This window comes from Macaca mulatta, chromosome 9 (assembly GCF_049350105.2).
Source record: "Macaca mulatta isolate MMU2019108-1 chromosome 9, T2T-MMU8v2.0, whole genome shotgun sequence".
In the NCBI taxonomy this organism is placed as follows: Eukaryota; Metazoa; Chordata; class Mammalia; order Primates; family Cercopithecidae; genus Macaca; species Macaca mulatta.
Genome location: NC_133414.1, coordinates 21,074,065 through 21,092,986, shown reverse-complemented (window position 1 = coordinate 21,092,986; position 18,922 = coordinate 21,074,065). Strand labels below are relative to the sequence as shown.

The 18,922-nt window shown below is 35.6% G+C and overlaps 1 protein-coding gene and 1 long non-coding RNA gene across 6 annotated transcripts in view; one reads left to right on the top strand and one right to left on the bottom strand.

The window, feature by feature from the left end:
• The window catches only part of LOC114669902 (uncharacterized), a 55,490-nt gene extending 47,144 nt beyond the window's left edge, over window positions 1-8,346 (top strand). The window contains exons 4-5 of the long non-coding RNA XR_003719186.2: window positions 1,513-1,582; window positions 7,787-8,346. This is a non-coding gene — a long non-coding RNA (uncharacterized LOC114669902). The remainder of the gene's footprint in view (window positions 1-1,512; window positions 1,583-7,786) is intronic.
• MALRD1 (MAM and LDL receptor class A domain containing 1) overlaps window positions 1-18,922 on the bottom strand; it is a 732,448-nt gene that overhangs the window by 249,934 nt on the left and 463,592 nt on the right. The gene's annotated exons all lie outside the window — the stretch shown is intronic.

Below are 18,922 nucleotides of genomic sequence, written 5' to 3'. Positions count from 1 at the left end.
CCTCCGTGCCTACCTAGAACCAAATTATTTTTAAAAGATGATACTAAAGATTTTTCAAAGTATATAATGAGTATAGGAAATATTAGTAATATTAATAACTATTCATTTTATACTAATAGTTTGTCATTTTCCTTGATAAAATCTCCTTTCACCTCATGCTTATATGTTCTGGTTGGCATAACAGAAGAAAAGTCAAAGGAAAAGGAAAAATAGGAGGCAACAATAGAAGAAAATGAGAAAAAAACTAATGTTCATAGTGTAGATAAATGCTACTATGCAAAACTTTACTATGCTGAAGAAAAATGTTGACAATGAAAAAAATTAGAATAAGTATATACAGTTTTTAAGTAATGGTAAACATGAAGGGGATATTTCTAGGGCATCCAAAGAAAAGAGACAAAAAGAGAGAAAGCTTTTAAAATAACCCGAGATACATTCATACATCATTAAAAAGTGAGATCTTGCGTTACATACACCAAACGACATTATAGGGATAATGCTGTCTAATTCATTGTAAAAGCAAAACAACTAAAGCAAATCAACCTTATGATTAGTGTTGCACTGGCAGTGCTGATGGTCATAATTATCATAGTGGTTGTGAGTGATTCATGCATGGCAATTGCCACTAAAATTGAAACTAATTATGTAGTAAGTCAAAGTTTGTTCCATTTAGGAAGTTTCAGAACATGACTGTTGGTAAAACAACTAAACATTTTATTAAGAAAAGTACCTTTCTGCTGCCAAAGATAATTGCATTTTAGTATTTATGAAAAAACTGTTCACACCATTACCTGAAAATGCAGAGTCTGTAACAATTAATACAAAATTTGGAAATAGAGATCTGGATGATTTTGTATAATTAATTATGAAGGAAACATATGTCATTATAGAGATGTCATTGCATTATCATAAATACTATCTCACAGGTCAGTAGAGACTCTGTAATTTCAAAAAATAATAAAATATCAACTTTGACATTATATAAGAAAAAGAAAAACATATAAAAGATAAAGAAAATAAAAAATTAAGAAAGTCATTGGTTTTTCTCTATGGAAATTATAAAACAGAAATGATAATATCTGCACAATAATTCAGAAGACAGTTATTTATGGACATTGAAATTGCTGATATATTCAGATTGCCATGTAAATGTTGTTAAATTAAATTAGCAGGAGGCCATTAGCCTGAGGTTGTCTCTTTGAGTTTCTGCAAAACAAACTACAACCTAACTTAGTATGTACACAAACTATAATAAAACTTAGGAGTATAACAAACAATAGAGCTTCAGCCAGTCATAGGCAGGCAACTAATCACAACATTCCGAAATAAGGCAGATGCCTAGCAGTATAGCCAATCACGGGATTCCCTAAAGCGCTTCTGTGTTTCACTCATAAAAACTTGCTCAAACTCAGGCAGAGCTCTCTGAACCTTTTCTGGTTCTGAGTGCTACCTGATTTATAAATCATTTCTGCAAAAATAACTCTGCTAAATTTAATTTGTCTAAATTAACAGTTCGGTGTCAGAAGTGGGATGTGGAGGAAACCTCACACGACCCTCAGAAGCGCCAAGTGATCAAGCAAAGGTACTTGCTGCGTCCATTATGTCCATTGCTCTCTTGCAACAAGTAAAGGTTGTGGGTGAGTTTTCTCTTAGATTTGAGCTCCTCAAATTTGTGTTTTGAGCTCCCTGATTTTATTTCAACAATTATTTGATATGACTGTGCCCAGGCTCATATTGAACCTCACAATAAAACTAGACTGGATCCAATAGCTCAGGTTACTACCTAAAATTGTAAGTTCATCTGTGTCCAAGGTATCTAGAACTCCCCCATCTAGAACACCAGCTGATTTCCTATATAAGAACTATGGACCTAGAATCTTTGTTTTTGTACAGAAATGGGTAAACTTTACCAAAGGTAACTTAGAGTTACATTGGCTACAGTGAGAAAACTCTTTAGAAAAGTCATGATGCATGTCTTTGTATCTATGGGACTAAGAGGTCCACCTTGTGTGTATTTTAAAACCCAAACTGAGAGATTTCAAACTAGAACCTTGTGCCCTGAGATTTCTGCCTTTACTGTAAACTGCCAGGCTATTGGAAAAGAAATTGCCCATATTTTCACCAGCCATCTGATGAATGCACTCACATTGGCCTGGAATGTTTCCCTACTAGAAAAAGTACTTAAGGGCTTGACTCCCAGGACAATAACCAACCAATCCCTCAGATTAAAAAAAGCATATTTCTGTGGTGCGAGTTTCAAGTCAAGCCCCCAAAAGTCTATAGTTTTAATCTATCCAATTGATATTTGTATATTTTCAGAAAAACGTTTGTCAGAATTAATTGTTTTTTTCTATTCAATCCTGCTTCACCCAGTGGAATTACTCAGTCAACTAAAAAGCCTTATTTTTGTTTTAAGTACTTGCCATGGCCATCTTGTCTTAACTGGGCTTTTAGCTATGCCATTCTTTCTTGGTTTAGGCAGACTACAGTATTTAAGCCATTCTTTCTTGATTTAGGCAGACTACAGTATTTAAGCCTAAAATTTAAGCTCTGTGACTTTAAAATTTAACCCTGACTTCTGTAGGACCTCATAGATATCATTTTAAAATGCAAGAATAGAGAAAATGATAATGATGAAGGAGAAAGAGGAGAAGAGGGAGGAGAAGAAGGGGAAGGAGAAGAGGAAGAACAAAGAAGGAAGAGGAAGGGAGGGAGGGAGGGAGGAGATGAGGAAGAAGAAGAGTGGTAGGAGGAGGAAGAGTAGGAGGAGGAAAAAGAAGAGGAAGAGGAGGAGGAGGAGGAGATATTTGAAAATTGAACAAATGAAAAAATCTTAAAAGTTTTCCCACAAATATTAGTAGAATATTTAGTCATCTAGGAAAGCAATCTTGTTCCATGTATAAAAAAAAGAATTTGACTCCTGATCTTTAATAAATTAGTGAGTTTCATATTATTGTACCTGAAACATGGTTTAACTTTTCAAATAAAAGCTATAAGAAAGGTTTCTGTCTGTCTATATATTTTTGTCTAATTGTCTGTATGTTATGTATGTGTGATATTTTTCTACCACCTTACAGGATTGCCAAAATCAAATTGTAAAAGAGCTCTTTTTAATGATGGCCATTCTAACTGGTGTGAGGTGGTATCTCATTGTGGTTTTGATTTGCATTTCTCTGATGGCCAGTGATGATGAGCATTTTTTCATGTGTCTGTTGGCTGTATGAATGTCTTCTTTTGAGAAATGTCTGTTCATATCCTTTGCCCACTTTTTGATGGGGTTGTTTTTTTTTAAGTCAGGAAACAACAGGTGCTGGAGAGGATGTGGAGAAATAGGAACACTTTTACACTGTTGGTGGGATTGTAAACTAGTTCAACCATTATGGAAAACAGTATGGCGATTCCTCAAGGATCTAGAACTAGATGTACCATACGACCCAGCCATCCCATTACTGGGTATATACCCAAAGGATTATAAATCATGCTGCTATAAAGACACATGCACACGTATGTTTATTGCGGCACTATTCACAATAGCAAAGACTTGGAATCAACCCAAATGTCCATTAGTGACAGACTGGATGAAGAAAATGTGGCACATATACACCATGGAATACTATGCAGCCATAAAAAGGATGAGTTTGTGTCCTTTGTAGGGACATGGATGTAGCTGGAAACCATCATTCTTAGCAAACTATCACAAGAACAGAAAACCAAACACCGCATGTTCTCACTCATAGGTGGGAACTGAACAATGAGATCACTTGGACTCGGGAAGGGGAACATCACACACCGGGGCCTATCATGGGGAGGGGGGAGGGGAGAGGGATTGCATTGGGAGTTATACCTGATGTAAATGACGAGTTGATGGGTGCTGACGAGTTGATGGGTGCAGCACAGCAACATGGCACAAGTATACATATGTAACAAACCTGCACGTTATGCACATGTACCCTAGAACTTAAAGTATAATAATAAAAAAAAATACTACAGAAAAAAAAAAAAGAACTGTAGAAAATACAGGTGATGGAGGAACACGTTAAATAATACCATTAAGAAACAATCAAACAAATCATGATTGTGGAATATTCTATAAGACAGTTGGGCTGGGTTCTTCAAAAAGTCATTGTTGTGGGAAAAACAGTATTGGTGGTGGACTGGTACCAGTCTTGATTAAGAGAATAGACATTATAAGGGCAAAAAAAAAAGAAAAAGAAAATAAGAGCTCTGTAAAATTGGCTTAAAAAAATGAGCACTTGCGTAAATTAGATATTCCTTAAACTCTTAGAAAGAAACTAACGCAAATTATTTTCAAATTTACATGAGCTGGGATACTCTTTGGTAAATAAAAGTTAATTAAAGTGTGTGAGTTTGATTAAAGCAGGTACATCTCCAGATTTTTCAACACTAGATATAATTTAGATGCACAACTTTTTCTACCTAGGTTTATTAGTAAAACAAGCTTATGTTATCTCTATATTAAAAAAATTGTCAGCAAGGAAAATAACTTACGATGATGGCTAGTTGTTTAATGTCTCATCTTCATAAGCAATCCAAGCATAATCATAAAAACAAGTGAATTAAATAGATGTAAGTAATCTAAAATTCCCAGGAGAATGATGTCCTTCCTATACTAGCTGGTTTTAACGTTCTTTTATCATCAAGAAGAGAAAGTTGGCCGGGCGCGGTGGCTCACGCCTGTAATCCCAGCACTTTGGGAGGCCGAGGCGGGCAGATCACGAGGTCAGGAGATTGAGACCATCTGGCTAACACGGTTAAACTCCATCTCTACTAAATAAATAAATAAATAAATTAGCCAGGCATGGTGGCAGTCGCCTGTAGTGCCAGCTACTCGGGAGGCTGAGGCAGGAGAATGGCATGAACCCGGGAGGCGGAGCTTGCAGTGAGCCGAGATCGCACCACTGCACTCCAGCCTGGGCGACAGAGCGAGACTCCGTTCCGCCCCGGCACTCCCGCCCTGCCGGGGAAAAAAAAAAAAAGAGGAAGTTGAGGCTAAATCTGTACAAATAACCACTTAAAGTGACCTACTAAAAAAAAACTCTGTAAGGACAGAGATAAAATGTTGCCTCTTCTATAGTTTCTCATTACAGAGACCAAAGGTAGTTTAAACTGTTAGTACACATGTTCTGTCATACCAAAAAAAGTGTACTATGAAAAAGCACATGTTTCTAGAAATTATGATTCATGGATTTGCCAATCTACAGAAAGCTGGTGTGATATACCTCAGTTGCTTGCTTCCTTCCTAGTGTTCCCTGTAAATTAAGGTCACTAAGAGTTCATTATTTGAATTCATACATAAAACTAAAATTACTAGAAATAATGAGAAAAACCATTCTAAATTCAAATATATAAAGATGGCAAGCTATGTTTTTGGTAAGAAAAGCTATAAAGTATAAAGTTGTGTTTTTGTTGTTTGTTAAATAAAAATATATATATATATATATTTCTTTGTCCTAAAGCATAAGAAATGGCTGTTTCAAAATGGGAAAAAGAAAAAGTATAAAACAAAAACTGAATGGATGTAAGGGTGTTGTAGAAGGAATGGACAGATATTTTATGTGTGATCAAACTGGCCGCAATTAGTAGGGAATCATTTTTAAGTCTTCTAAAAAATTAAGGTTTTATATCAAAAGTATGCTGATACAAAACAAGAATTTGATTCTCTGTGTTAAAACAACGAGGTTTACTTGGAGTCTTGGTCTGCTTTTAGTAGAAAATTGTGAAAGGCTTTCCTTTTAGATAATTGATCTAGGAAAGAAATATTCTGTATTTTATCAAGATAATTTCTAATGCTTCATGCAGTCTGTAAAGGATCTTTCATTTCTTAAGAAAAGTGAGTTCTGTTTACTAAATGAACTAAGGTTTTTCTTTCCTATAACTATGTACCTTTCTGCATTTGTCTTTAAATATTTTAATTATTACTCTAGCTAAATGAGTAAGCATTGTTTCACAGTGCCATGTAATCCTATTTTAATCAAGTATTTAAAACCTCTTATTTTTCACGACTTCCCAAAATCAAAGTCTAAATTAGGATCTTTTGACTTTGAACTAACTTAGGGAGTTTTCCCACAGGCCATAGAATTATCTCAAAATGATTTTTTTCTTTCTTTCTCTTTATTTAAAGAGAGGTGTAAAACTAATTAGGCTTATCTAACATGTTAAATGGCATGGGAAACACTGTCAAATAAGTGATACTAAACCTTATTAATGTGATACTAAACACATATTAATAACATATCATGTAATATAACAGGTTTCTGATAACTGTAAGATCCCACTATTTGACTAGATAAGAATTCCCAGAATTTTAATGTAGAAACTGATTGGCACCTAAATTGCTAACCCAACATCAAGTAGAAGAAGAATTAATTTGAATGCCAAGGAAATATTGTTGCAGATTTTCGTGGTAAGTCAGCCAATACTGAAATTGTTAAGATACTGTGTTAATTTTGCATTGCTATAAATGAGTACCTTAGGTTGGACAATTTATTTAAAAAAAAAAAAAGATTTATTTGACTCATGGTTCTGCAGGCTGTATAAGCATGGCACCAGTATCTGTTTGGCTTCTGGTGAGGCCTCAGGAAGCTTATAGTCATGACAGAAGGAGAAAGGGGACCTGCTGTATCACATAGTGAGAAAGGAAGCAAGAGAGTGAAGGGGGAGGTCCCAGATACATTTTTACCAATGAGCTCTCATATGGACTCATTACCAGAGGCGGAGCACCATGCCATTCATGAGGAATCCATCCTCATGACCCAAACAGCTCTCACTAGGTTCCATCTCCAACACTGGGGATTACATTTTAACATGAGATTTGGAGGGGACAAACATACAAACCATATCATATATGCAATTTAAGTGAACACAGTAAGATTGACCCAAGTAAAATTATCTATGACAACCTATTTAATAAACAGTGCTATATACCTGAAATGAAGAAACAAAGGTGTTATTTACAAGTAAATTCAATGTTAATTGTACACCCATGGAGGACCCAGATGACTACTTGGTCCTTCCTGAGTCCTTAAATCTTCCATTATTTAAAACTATGCACTCCACGAATCATTATGGAAATTTCAAAATGTCTTAAATTATGAAAAAAAAATCGGAGTGACTAGCCTAAAATTGCTAAAATGATTTGTAAGCATTTTTTGGTTTGTCAAACCCATAATTCTGGGAACACAATCAACTCTTTAGGTGTTACATTTCTACCAATAAACCATTTAAACTTTTACAAATGGATTTCACTCAATTGCCACCTATCCCATTGAAGGGATATCAATGTGTTCTTGTAGTTTGTATGTTTCCTGGTTGGACAGAAGCTTTCCTGTATGGGAAAGTCAATGCTATGACAGTAACTAAGAGATCATTATAAATGTTTTTCTTTTATGGGGTATTCCTGTATTTCCAGTGATGGAGGCACTCATTTCAATGGGCAGATCATCAAACAGTTAAAGATATCACAAACACAATGGCATTATGCAAAACTAACTGAATAGACTGGATTGCCTTGGGCAAATGTATTACTGCTGTCCTTGATGGAAATAAGATCCACTCCCCCTGGAAAACACCAATTATGAAATCTTATAAAATAGTCACTGGAAGGCCTTTACCCATAATAATAGAGCTGTCTGTACCTCCCGTTCTTATAAATGACTAAATATTGCCAAGCTTTAATGTGTTATGCCAGAGTATATGTTTACCATGTAAAAAAAAAAAGCCCTCTGTGACCCACCAACTGATGATAACCAAATTTTTCATGATCCAGGACACAGAGAATGGGTCTATTGGAAATGACACCAGGGAAAGACTGCCCCTGAGCCCCACTGGAAGGAATGATACCAAGCTCTTTTAAGCAGTCATACTGCAGCAAAACTTTATAACCTTCAGTCTCGGCTCCACATCTCTCAACTCAAGAGGACTCCTCCAAGACTGCACTTCTGGAGACCTCAAGGCAAAACTGACCAAAGAGATTTCTCTTCAGAAGAAGATGACATCCTAGATGTGGCCAATTTTCCCAAAACAAGGATCAAAACTTCTCCCCACTCTCATTATGAAAACTTTGTCTTTTTTCCAAGTCTTTGCTATTGTGAATAGTGCTGCAATAAACATACGTGTGCATGTGTCTTTATAGCAGCATAATTTATAATCCTTTGGGTATATACCCAGTAATGGGATGGCTGGGTCATATGGTAAATCTAGTTCTAGATCCTTGAGGAATCGCCATACTGTTTTCCATAAACCTGATGTAAATGATGAGTTGATGGGTGCAGCACACCAACATGGCACAAGTATACATATGTAACAAACCTGCACGTTATGCACATGTACCCTACAACTTAAAGTATAATAATAAATAAATAAATAAATAAATAATAAAAAATAAAAAATAAAAAAAATTAAAAAAAAAGAAAACTTTGTCTTTTTTATTTTTTCTCTGTGTTTCTTTTCTGTTTACAAATGGTAAGATAATGCCAAAATCCAGATTTCACAGTTGATAACTTCTGTAGAAAACCTAACTGCATGTTGACTATGTCATGTTAAACCAGTATCCCTACATGATCTTAGAGATCCTCCATTTCACACTAAAACAAAATTTACTGATATTCCAAATGTGACCATTTTCGCATATTGTAGATTTGGTTCTTCTATAGGGTTAAACTTTTAGATTCACATATTCATATTCCTTGTTTAAAGCTACCAGTAGCCAAAACATATAGTGAGGGTTTTGCAGTTAATTCTGCCAGAAATTAAATAAGAACAACAAAAGATAGTTTGACATTTTGTAGACAAATATATACCCTAATTGTTGATGGCCTCTAACCATGCAATGATTTGATAATAAAGTCCTGGATAAATTTTACTAGTGCTTTCCTACTAGTGACCCTTAAATCACAAGACATCTTAAAGGGAACTGTGGCTGTGGCCCTTGAAGATATATTTTTATTTGTAGAGAATTTAACAATCAGCCATATGCATAGAAATTCCATGTCTCAAAAAGTGGCTAATCTGGGTTAAGGATTTTAATGGCACCACTCACTCCACAATCAATTGGAAACTGATAATTGATCTATACATTTCATTTTTCACTGTAAAATAAATAAGATTTTTCTAGCAGGTGTTAATAGCTGTAAATGAGCATCTTTGGGTAGAACACTCCTTTCCTGGCTGGGCATAAATATAATAAAGTTATGGTTAGAAATCAGTCTCAAATATTAACTGATAGAGCTGACTATACTGCAAACACTATGACTGCCTAGTACATTTCTTTAAGTTCTCTTGATAAGGTTGTTTTAGATAGCAAGATTGCTTTGGACTACCTGTTGGCTGAACAGCAGGGAGTATCTGCAATAGCTAACACCTCTTGCTGCACATGGATACATACATCTGGTATAGAAACTAATTTGCAAGAATTCAACAAACAAGCTATTTGGTTAAAACAAGCAGATTTCTCTTCTGGTTTATTTTTTGATTTATGTGATTTTAGTTCATTTGATTTACAGGGCTCCTGCTATGGAGTAAACTTCAGTGTCTTGGTATTATTCTTCTGATAGTCATCATAGTAGTCTCCCTGGTACACTGTATTCTCTCAAGAGCTTTAAATGCTTGTGTGTAGCCATTCACTGTGTATCAAACGGTCTTACTTTGGTTAGAACCACAAAAGCACAAAGAGAACATAATCATTTAGCTGACTCGATGTTGTACCTAGTGAGTTCTATACTGAGACCAAAAATGTCCACTATGATGGTGATAAACAGTAGCATCAGTGCCCAAGGTTTGCATCAATCTCTCAAGATTGAGAGGCTGACCAGAAAAGGGAATTGTCAAAGTAAATAAGCAAGAGGCCATTGCCCTGAAGTCTTCTTTGTACTTTGAGTTCCTAGATAACCAACTGCAACCTAACTAGTACAGAAATAAACCAAAACTAAATTTAGGAGTATAACAGACAAATTTCAGCCAATGAGTCGCAGCCAACTCATCACACCATGCCCAAATGAGGCAGGTGCCTAGCTCTAGTCAATCAGATAATTTCCCTACTTTGCTTCTGTTTTTGGCTCATAAAAGCTTGTTGCTCACACTGAAAGGTGGAGCTCTCTGAACCACTTTTGGTTCTGAGTGCTGCCCAATTCATGAATTATTCATTGTGCAAATCAACTCCGCTAAATATAATTTGTCTAACATTCTTCTTTTAATAATGTTTAATTATTAGGATACACTTTGTTAATATAGATAATGTAATATAAAGATAATAGACTAGGCTAAATTGTTACAATTATACCACTTTGCTTTTCATTGTTCTGTTTTTCTCCAAAGTACTTTTGGCTTAAAGTGAATTGGATGTCAAATAGACCATCTTTGCCACTTCTTGCTGCAAGTGTGTAAATTTATAAGTAAAAGACTACTCATCTTCAAAGTTATATAGGGACAGCTTTTTTCAATAGTTCTCTAGTCAATTCCAGTGTTTCATTCACTCGGTAGACAAGAAAGCCTTCTTTACCTATGCAGTGTAGTATTAAACAGGGTTGCCAATGAAAACAATGTGAGCCACATATGTAGTTTTAGCATATTTAGTAGCCACATTTTATGAAGTAAAAAAGGTAAGTTTGTAGTAATAATTTATTTAATCTAATATATCCAAAATGTTATAATTTTAACATATACTCAATGTACAACTTACTAGTACAATATTTTATATTCTTCGTTTGTTACCACATATTTGAAATCCAGTTTGTAATTTACACATAGAGCACATCTCAATTTTTACTGGCCACATTTCAAGGGCTCAATAGTTCCATGTAACTATCTGCTATCACATTGGACGGTGTAGGTTCAGAAGAAAGTGTTTTGAGTCAGAAAATCTGGTATTACAATCTACCTGCTCAGTCATCCATGTAACATGGTAAAGGTTTTTAACCTTTCTAAAAAAATAATATGTTTTACATCACAGTGTTTTAAAAATACTAAATGTGACAACATATATAAATTCTTTTTCTCACAGTTTCTGACTCTCAGGAAACATTTAATAAATGTTAGTTCTCTTCCTATAAATCATTCTGAAATTTCTCATTGTGTTTGAAAAAAACTGTTTTGTTTATTCAGCATACATCACACATCCATCCATCCATCCACAACTCTTTGGAAAACTAAAAACACTAATGAAAGCATCTTTATTGCAGTAGTTACATGTAACATCTTATTTAACTCACTCTTCTTCCCCCACTATCATCCAGAAACTCCTACTTTTCTTTTGTTTCCTATAGCACTTATCAACAACCAACAAACTATATAAATATGTGATTGATAATGCTTCATATTGACTTTCTTTCCCCCTTTGCTACAATGTCGGCCACATGATGGCAGAGATTCTTCTCTGATTTATTCAACAGATATTTCAAGTACCTAGAAGAGTGCCTCAAAAAATGGACTTCAAGAAATATTTCTTGGATGAATGAATGATTGAAGAAACATTTTTTTAATCATGCCAATGTACATTATTTTACTTTTGTGTCACCCACCTGTGAAAACGCCTCCATTTATTCACATACGTTTTCAATGTGGTGACTGAAGCATCACAGAAATCCCAGATGTTTCACTTTAACACTCTCAGGATTTATTGTTATCATGACTATTCATAGTAGTTAACTCCTCTTGAGTATCCAAACACTAACCAGTATTAAACAGAAATTTGTTCCGAATTGGCATCACAATAAATTCCAATGTATTGTTTAAAAATCATATTAAATTAAAGAAGAATTTATGTATCACATTCTTTGTTACGTTTCAATACAACTTGAAAACCTAGTGAAGAGATACTATTATTTCTTGTCTTCTATCTGGTGTACAACTCCCCTGATATTTTCTAAATAATCAGTTCTAATTCCACACTAGGTTTCATATTGTTAGGTTTTTTCACTACATTTGATCGCATTCATACTTTGTGGGAACCATTTTTCTAAACACCTTTATTTTGAAAATTTTTACATTTATACCAAAGTGGAAATAATAGACTAATGAACTCCTACCTACCCAAAACCCAGCTTTAACCATCTTCAACCCATGGTAATATCATTTGGATATTGGTTCCTGCCTAAATCTCATGCTTAACTGAAATCCCCATTGCTGGAGTTGGGGCCTGGTGAGAGGTGACTGGATCATGGCGGAAGAATCCTCTCTCATGGCTCAGTGCTCTCTTTGTGAGTTCTCTGGAGATCTGGTCATTTAAAAGTGTGTGGCACCTCCTCTCCCCACCACTCTCTCTCTTGCTCCTGCTTTCACCATGCAATGTGCCTGCTCCCCCTTCACCATCTGCCATAATTGCAAGCTTCCTGAGGCCTTCCCAGAAGCCAAGCAGGTGTTGGCACTATTCTTCCTGTAAAGGCTGTAGAACTATGAGTCAACTAAATCTCTTTATCAATTACCCCGTCTCAGGTACTTCTTTATAGCAATGCAAGGATGGCCTAATATACATGGTCCATCTTGCTTTGTCTCTATTTCCACCCACATTTTCAATACTACAAAATTATTTGAAAGCAAGCCTGGTATCAAATTGCACCATCTTTAAATACTTCAGTATATATTTTTATCAGATAATGACTTCTTATTAGTAGCATATTACAGTTAACAACACTTATAATATCTAACCAACAGAAAATATATTTTATGTTAATATTTACTTAAATATATACACACATTTGCATTGGAATATACATGTATATATGGGAATACATATATATAGGTGATATATATATCACCAATATTTAAATATCATGATAAAAATGGTTGCACTTGTATGGTACACTGGTGTCATTAGATAATTATGATTGATGCTGACTTCCAAATCAATGCCTTCTACAGGTGCATCTGATTGATAGTTTTCATCCTAAGTACACAAGAAGTTGAATGAGATTGGGCTCATATATCTGGATAATAAACCCAGTGACAGTTCTCTAAAGAGCAATGAGCAATATGATTTTTGTCCATTGTGCTGAGCTCTATTTCTTCCAGGGATAACTGTTCTTTTCACATCCTCTACTTTCTCTTTCATGACATTAGTTGTCTTCAAATGTGTGGTGATTCTTGGTTGTTTATTTAAGCTCATCAATGAAAGTCTTTGTTGCTTAGGACACAATAATGGATTTCAATAGTCAAAATAAATAACTGTTTTCCTAACAGACTTCTTTGAATGGGGGATGAACAGCAGGTGCTTTGGATGTAGGTTGAGCATGCAGGCAAGCACGCTTCCCTGTAGGGCAGGCGTTCTCATCCTTCACCACACACTAGAATCCCATGCGGAATTCTTAAAAATCTTCATGCTCAGCCTACAGCATAGACCAATTAAATCAGAATCTTTGTGGGTGGGACCCAGCTATTAGTACTTTCATTAAGTCCCTAGATGATTTGAATATGCAGCCAAGGTTCAAAACCACTCCCTATTGTGATGATCCTGTGTAACCCCAACTATGACATTGACTAATTTTCAGGCTATAATTATCTCATGATTATCTTTCAACAGGCAGATGTCCAAATTTCTTTAGACTGCCCTTCCCTGACTTAATCCTGAGAAGAAAAGCAATTTATGCGAGCGGTTGTGTTTGGAAGCAGTGATCATTGGTGGGAAACTTGAGAAGCGGGGCCAACTTCACAATTCCTCCAAGTGGTCTGAGTGAGCTCCCCTGCAGAGTTCTTCGCAACCTTTCTTAGCATTTTTATTGGTTTGCTAGCGCTGCCACAACAAAATGCCAGAGGCTTAGTGACTTAAATGACAGAAATTTATTTCCTCACAGTTCTGAAGGCTGGAAGTCCAAGACCAAGGTGCCCAGAGATTTGATTTCTCATGAGGCTCTTTCCTTGGCTTGCAATGACTGTCTTCTCTCTGTGTCCTTACCTGGCTTTTCTTCTGTACTTCCTGGTGTTTCTCCTTCATTTTATGAAGACAACCGTCCTATTGAATTAGGACTCTTATGACCCCATTTAACCTTAATTACCTATTTAAAGATAGTTTATCTCCAAATAGTCACACTAGGATTAGCACTTCAACATATGAATTCTGGAGGAAGGCGGCACAATTCAGTCCTTGGATGTTAGGATATCTGTATATATGTGTAGCTTCTTTGGGAAGACCTAGAGTGAACTATTTTTCCTTAACTTAGCATTTCTGATGTTCTTCCTCCATTCACTCTGATCCCATTTGCCTTTTTCCTGTTCCTCCTCCTATTCCTGTTCCTCTCCCTATTCCTCCTCCTCTGCCTCTTTCTCCTTCTTTTCCCCCCACCCAGCTCCTCCCCCATCTTCTCCTTCTTTTTCCTGGAATGCTTCAAAAATTTCTTGTCCAACAGTTTAATCTTTAAAATATGTGTTACAATAGAGTCATTATATGTTTCTGTATGTGTGTGTATGTGTCTGTGCACGAGTGTGTGTGCAAGTATGTCTTTAAGTGTATGCGTGTGTTTAAGTGCATGTGAGTAAGATCAAAGTGGGTCTAAGAATAATGGTCTGGGAATCATGTGAGCGAGGGCTGGCTTTTTTATATCCAACTCCATATCCCTGTCCAGCCTTCCCAAACAAATGAATATAGGAGTCTCCCTCTACTCGATCAGAGACCAGGGTGATATAAATCTAGAGTGAAATCGAGGTTTAGTGGCCCTGAATATGAAGGTTAAGGGGATTCAGGTAGAGTTATATATAAGGAAGGAACACACTACAGTGATGTCCTGGAAAAGGGCTTGGATTAGGATCCATACACCAGGGTTTCCACTCTGGCTTTGTTACTCATTTTACAGGTTGATAAAAATCATTTAATATCTGTGTTCCTCATCTCTGATATCAGAATGATAATGTCTGTCCTATCTGCCCATAGGAAGTACAGTTATCATCTGCGTTACCTGCAGGACACTATCAACCAAATATCAAATTGAGTTGTATTTATTGAATACTATATGTCTTAAATTGCTATTATACATGAGAGCATCAGCTTGCTAAGATTATTTGGGGATATTTTTTGACCTTGAGTGGTTAGTATAGAAATGCACGATAGTAAGCATGTACGCTATATCAGTCAGCATATTTGATTCCTCAGTTACTTACCAAACATTTAGTTAATTCATATTCTCGGTTCCCAACACAATGAATGGTACTCAGGCACCATTCATTTCCATGGTACCAGGCACTCAGGAAATGCTTAATGCATTAAGTAATCCAAAATACTTCACTGTCAATAAATATAGTAGGGGATAGTTCCAAGTAACCTACAAAAGTATCAGGTGCAATTCAGACATTTAAATGCTAGAGGAGACGTAACAATAGCAAAACATGTGACACTTGTCTTACTAGAGTTGATAGTCTAATTGTGGAGATGGCCAATTATATCATTAAAGAGAGCATAAAGTTATGAAGGGAAAAAAAGAGACAGCAGCAGCTTTGTGCCTTACGCCTTCATTAATTCATGCTACATAAATGTCACTCTTGCCATTCAATCTTGTATACATTAAGTCTAAACAGTATTCATGTGTAGACCAGAGAGTGGATTGATGTTTGTAGTTTCTCTCTCCAGCTTCGCCAATGTCTCCAAAAAGGCTCATAAATAGCCCTGTGACGGGCATCGAAAATGGCCCCCTTACATATCTAATTCTTTGTCTTGATAACAATAAGTGCAAAACTCCATAAATACGATTTTAATTAACAACTATGTTGTGATGCTTAGAAATAGATCATAGGCTCATTGAATTTGTTGGCCTTCTCATAAAGAATTTTGTTTTTCCCAGAGGGTCAAAATTAATTAATGTCCTTACAATTTATTCAGCATCCCATTATCTCAGAGATGCCTAAACAGTCTCACTCAGCCGTATTAGTGTATCAAGAATGATATAATCAGGCTGCTTTGAAGTCAGCATTCTGTAAAAATACTGTCTCAAGTAGTGATTAATAAGGAGGATAATAAAGTGTTCTGTCAGAATTATTGCTTTTTTTAAAATCTGCGGACAACATTGCTTATATATAACATTACATAAACAACCAGATTCAAAATTTGCATGTGGTCTTTAATGAACATACATAAGCTCTAAAAGTTCAAAAAAGAAAAATTAATACTCTTATTAATAGTCTTTAATGTTTCCATTAAAAGGTATCCATTGATCACTCGCGTTTTTCTTTTTGAACAACAGATGTAAACTTTCTCATATCTATTGACTATACTTTAATCTTGTTCTCAACTGAGCCTGCAGTTTTTTTTATCTTTAGTATTATTGTAGCAGAAGACATGCTAGTAGTTTTCAAATACTGTCTTAGCATAAGGGAATATTGTGGCAGATAATATCTAACGAACTCACAGGCATTTGTGTCCACATGTTATTGTCTAGATCTAAGCAGAATAAATGAAAATTGGCTTGTTTCTCATATTTTCTCAAAAAATCCCATATATTCAACTTTGGGAATTACAGAAGTAAAAAAGTTCCATCTAAATGTCAATTCGTTGTTGTGATATTTATCATAATGGAGAAAATAATGTTTATAAATAGATTTTGTAAATTTTGATATATTCAAAAAGTAAAATACTATAAAACTATGCTGTGCAAGATATTTCACTACATATAACCTTGTTTACACTATATTTTTAGAATTACAAAATCAACTAGAAACTATTTCTCTTTGAAAATGCATACATTAAGAAAGAATGGGAGTATGAACAAACATGAAGCTTATTGATGGCTTTATCATTACTCTGAGGTTACTAGAAAAGTTTTTTCTGCTTATTTATATTCTAAAAATTTTAGAAAAACTATATTATTTAGTAATGTAAAATTGATAAACAGAAACATTGAAGAAAAAGTAAATATTAAAAGGACAAGCAACAGTTCAGACCTTTCAAGTGGCAAACCTTAATATATTCACCACATTTTTCACAAGCACACAAATGTGCTACCACCATGTATGTTGGATTTTCTTTTCAGGTACAATTCCTGTTATTTGCTTCTTATTTTGTTCTTTTTTTTGAGACAGAGTCTTGCCAGAGTGCAATGGAGTAAACACGACACTGCAGCCTCAACCTCATGGGCTCAAGCCATCCTCCTGCCTCAGCCTCCCGAGTAGTAGGGACAAGAGGCATGCCACCACACCTGGCTACTTTTTTATTTTTTGTAGAGATAGGGTTTCACCATGTTGCCCAGGCTGGTCTCAAACTGCTGGGCTCAAGCAATCCTCCTGCCTCACCTTCCCAAAGGACTGGGATTACAGGCATGAGCCACTGTGCCCAGCCTTGTTTGTTTTTATATTGAGTTTATTTCTTCCTCTTCTCCACTTTAACCCTATCACCCATTCAAGTAATCTATGTTAATAAACAAGTATGTATCCTTTTATACTCTCCTCCATGGCTACAGTCATTCACAGAAATATCTATGCACAGATTTATACATATGCACAATAAGGGGGTACTAGCTGTCTGCTTTAGAAAAACTAGATCACCTTATCTTAACGTTTTGCATAGCGCTTTACTCCTTCAACACTATCATTTGGAAATCCTTTCAAATCGACTATACATGACTAAATTCTTTTTAGTGTCAGCATAATATTGCATGTTGTAGATTTTACAAGTTACCTTGGCTTCTAGGCTGTTTCTCTGGGTTCTCAACAGGGGCAATTTCTAAAGACATTTTGGCTTTATTATGATTAGAAAGAGGAGTGCTTCTGACAGCTAGTTGGTAGAGGCCTCAAGTGCTGCTAAACATCTTACAATTGCACAGGTCAAACCCCTAATTAATTAGACTGCCCCAAATGTCATTAGCAACTGGGTTGAGACACCTTCCAAACACAGGTTGAACGAGCTCTGGAACATTCTTTCCTTAGGTAACCACAGGTCACTTCCTCACAGCTCCTTCAGGTCTCTTGTTGAATGGCATTTCTATGCAGGGTCTAATTTGACCAGCCTATTTACATGGCCATCCTCCCAACTCCAAGGCACACACCTACCTACTGTCTTTCACACTCTTATGTAATCTATTCCTTCCCTTTTCTCCCCTTAACTTCTAATACGCCATCTAATTTATTTATTTATTTTGTTTACCCATTATCTTTTCCTCCTTCTGTAACGTAAGCTCTACTGTGACAGGGATTTATGCCTGTTTTATTCACTGATGCATCCACAGGACCTGGCCAAGTGCCTGGCATTTGATAAATAGCTAAGTGAATGAAGGAAGGAACACATAAATGATCATATAATAGGCATTCATTTATTTCCCATTATTTCTGCTAAAAGCAATGCTGACGTAAATATCCTCATATAAGTCATTATGTGTCGGCCCTTCTAGGTGCAAGAGGCCAAAATGCTTTCTAAATTGGGTTTAGAAGCTGACTTCCAGGTTTAAAAGTTGACTTCTATGTCAAAGAGGCCAAAATCCTTTCTAAATTGGGTTTCGGAGGTTTTAAAATATTCGCTCTAAATTACACACAGTTTACTCTGTTTCCTTGCAAGGATTTTCTTGTTTTTATTTGTTACATTTAAGCCTTTATCTAGATTGTATTGCTGCATATGATATAAAACTTGGATTTAATTTTAAGTCCTTCCAGGTGGATAACCAGATATGCCAGCACCATCCTGTATCATCCACCTTTTTCCTACTATTTTAAATATCTACCTTTGTTATATACTAAATCCTTATAATTACTGACCTTAGTTTCTTGATTCTTTATCCTGTTCAACTTATAATCTAGTATACATTAACTTCATGTTTTTAAGGGAAACAAAAACTTGTGAAAGGAAAGGGAGATACAACATGACAAGTCAAAAGGAGTTAGAATATTCAATTTAAAGATTAATTCTACCAGACATAAAAAGAAGATCTGGTGACAATTCTACTATTCTAAAAATTTGAGGAGGAGGGATTCCTCCCTAACTCATTCTACGAAGCCAGCA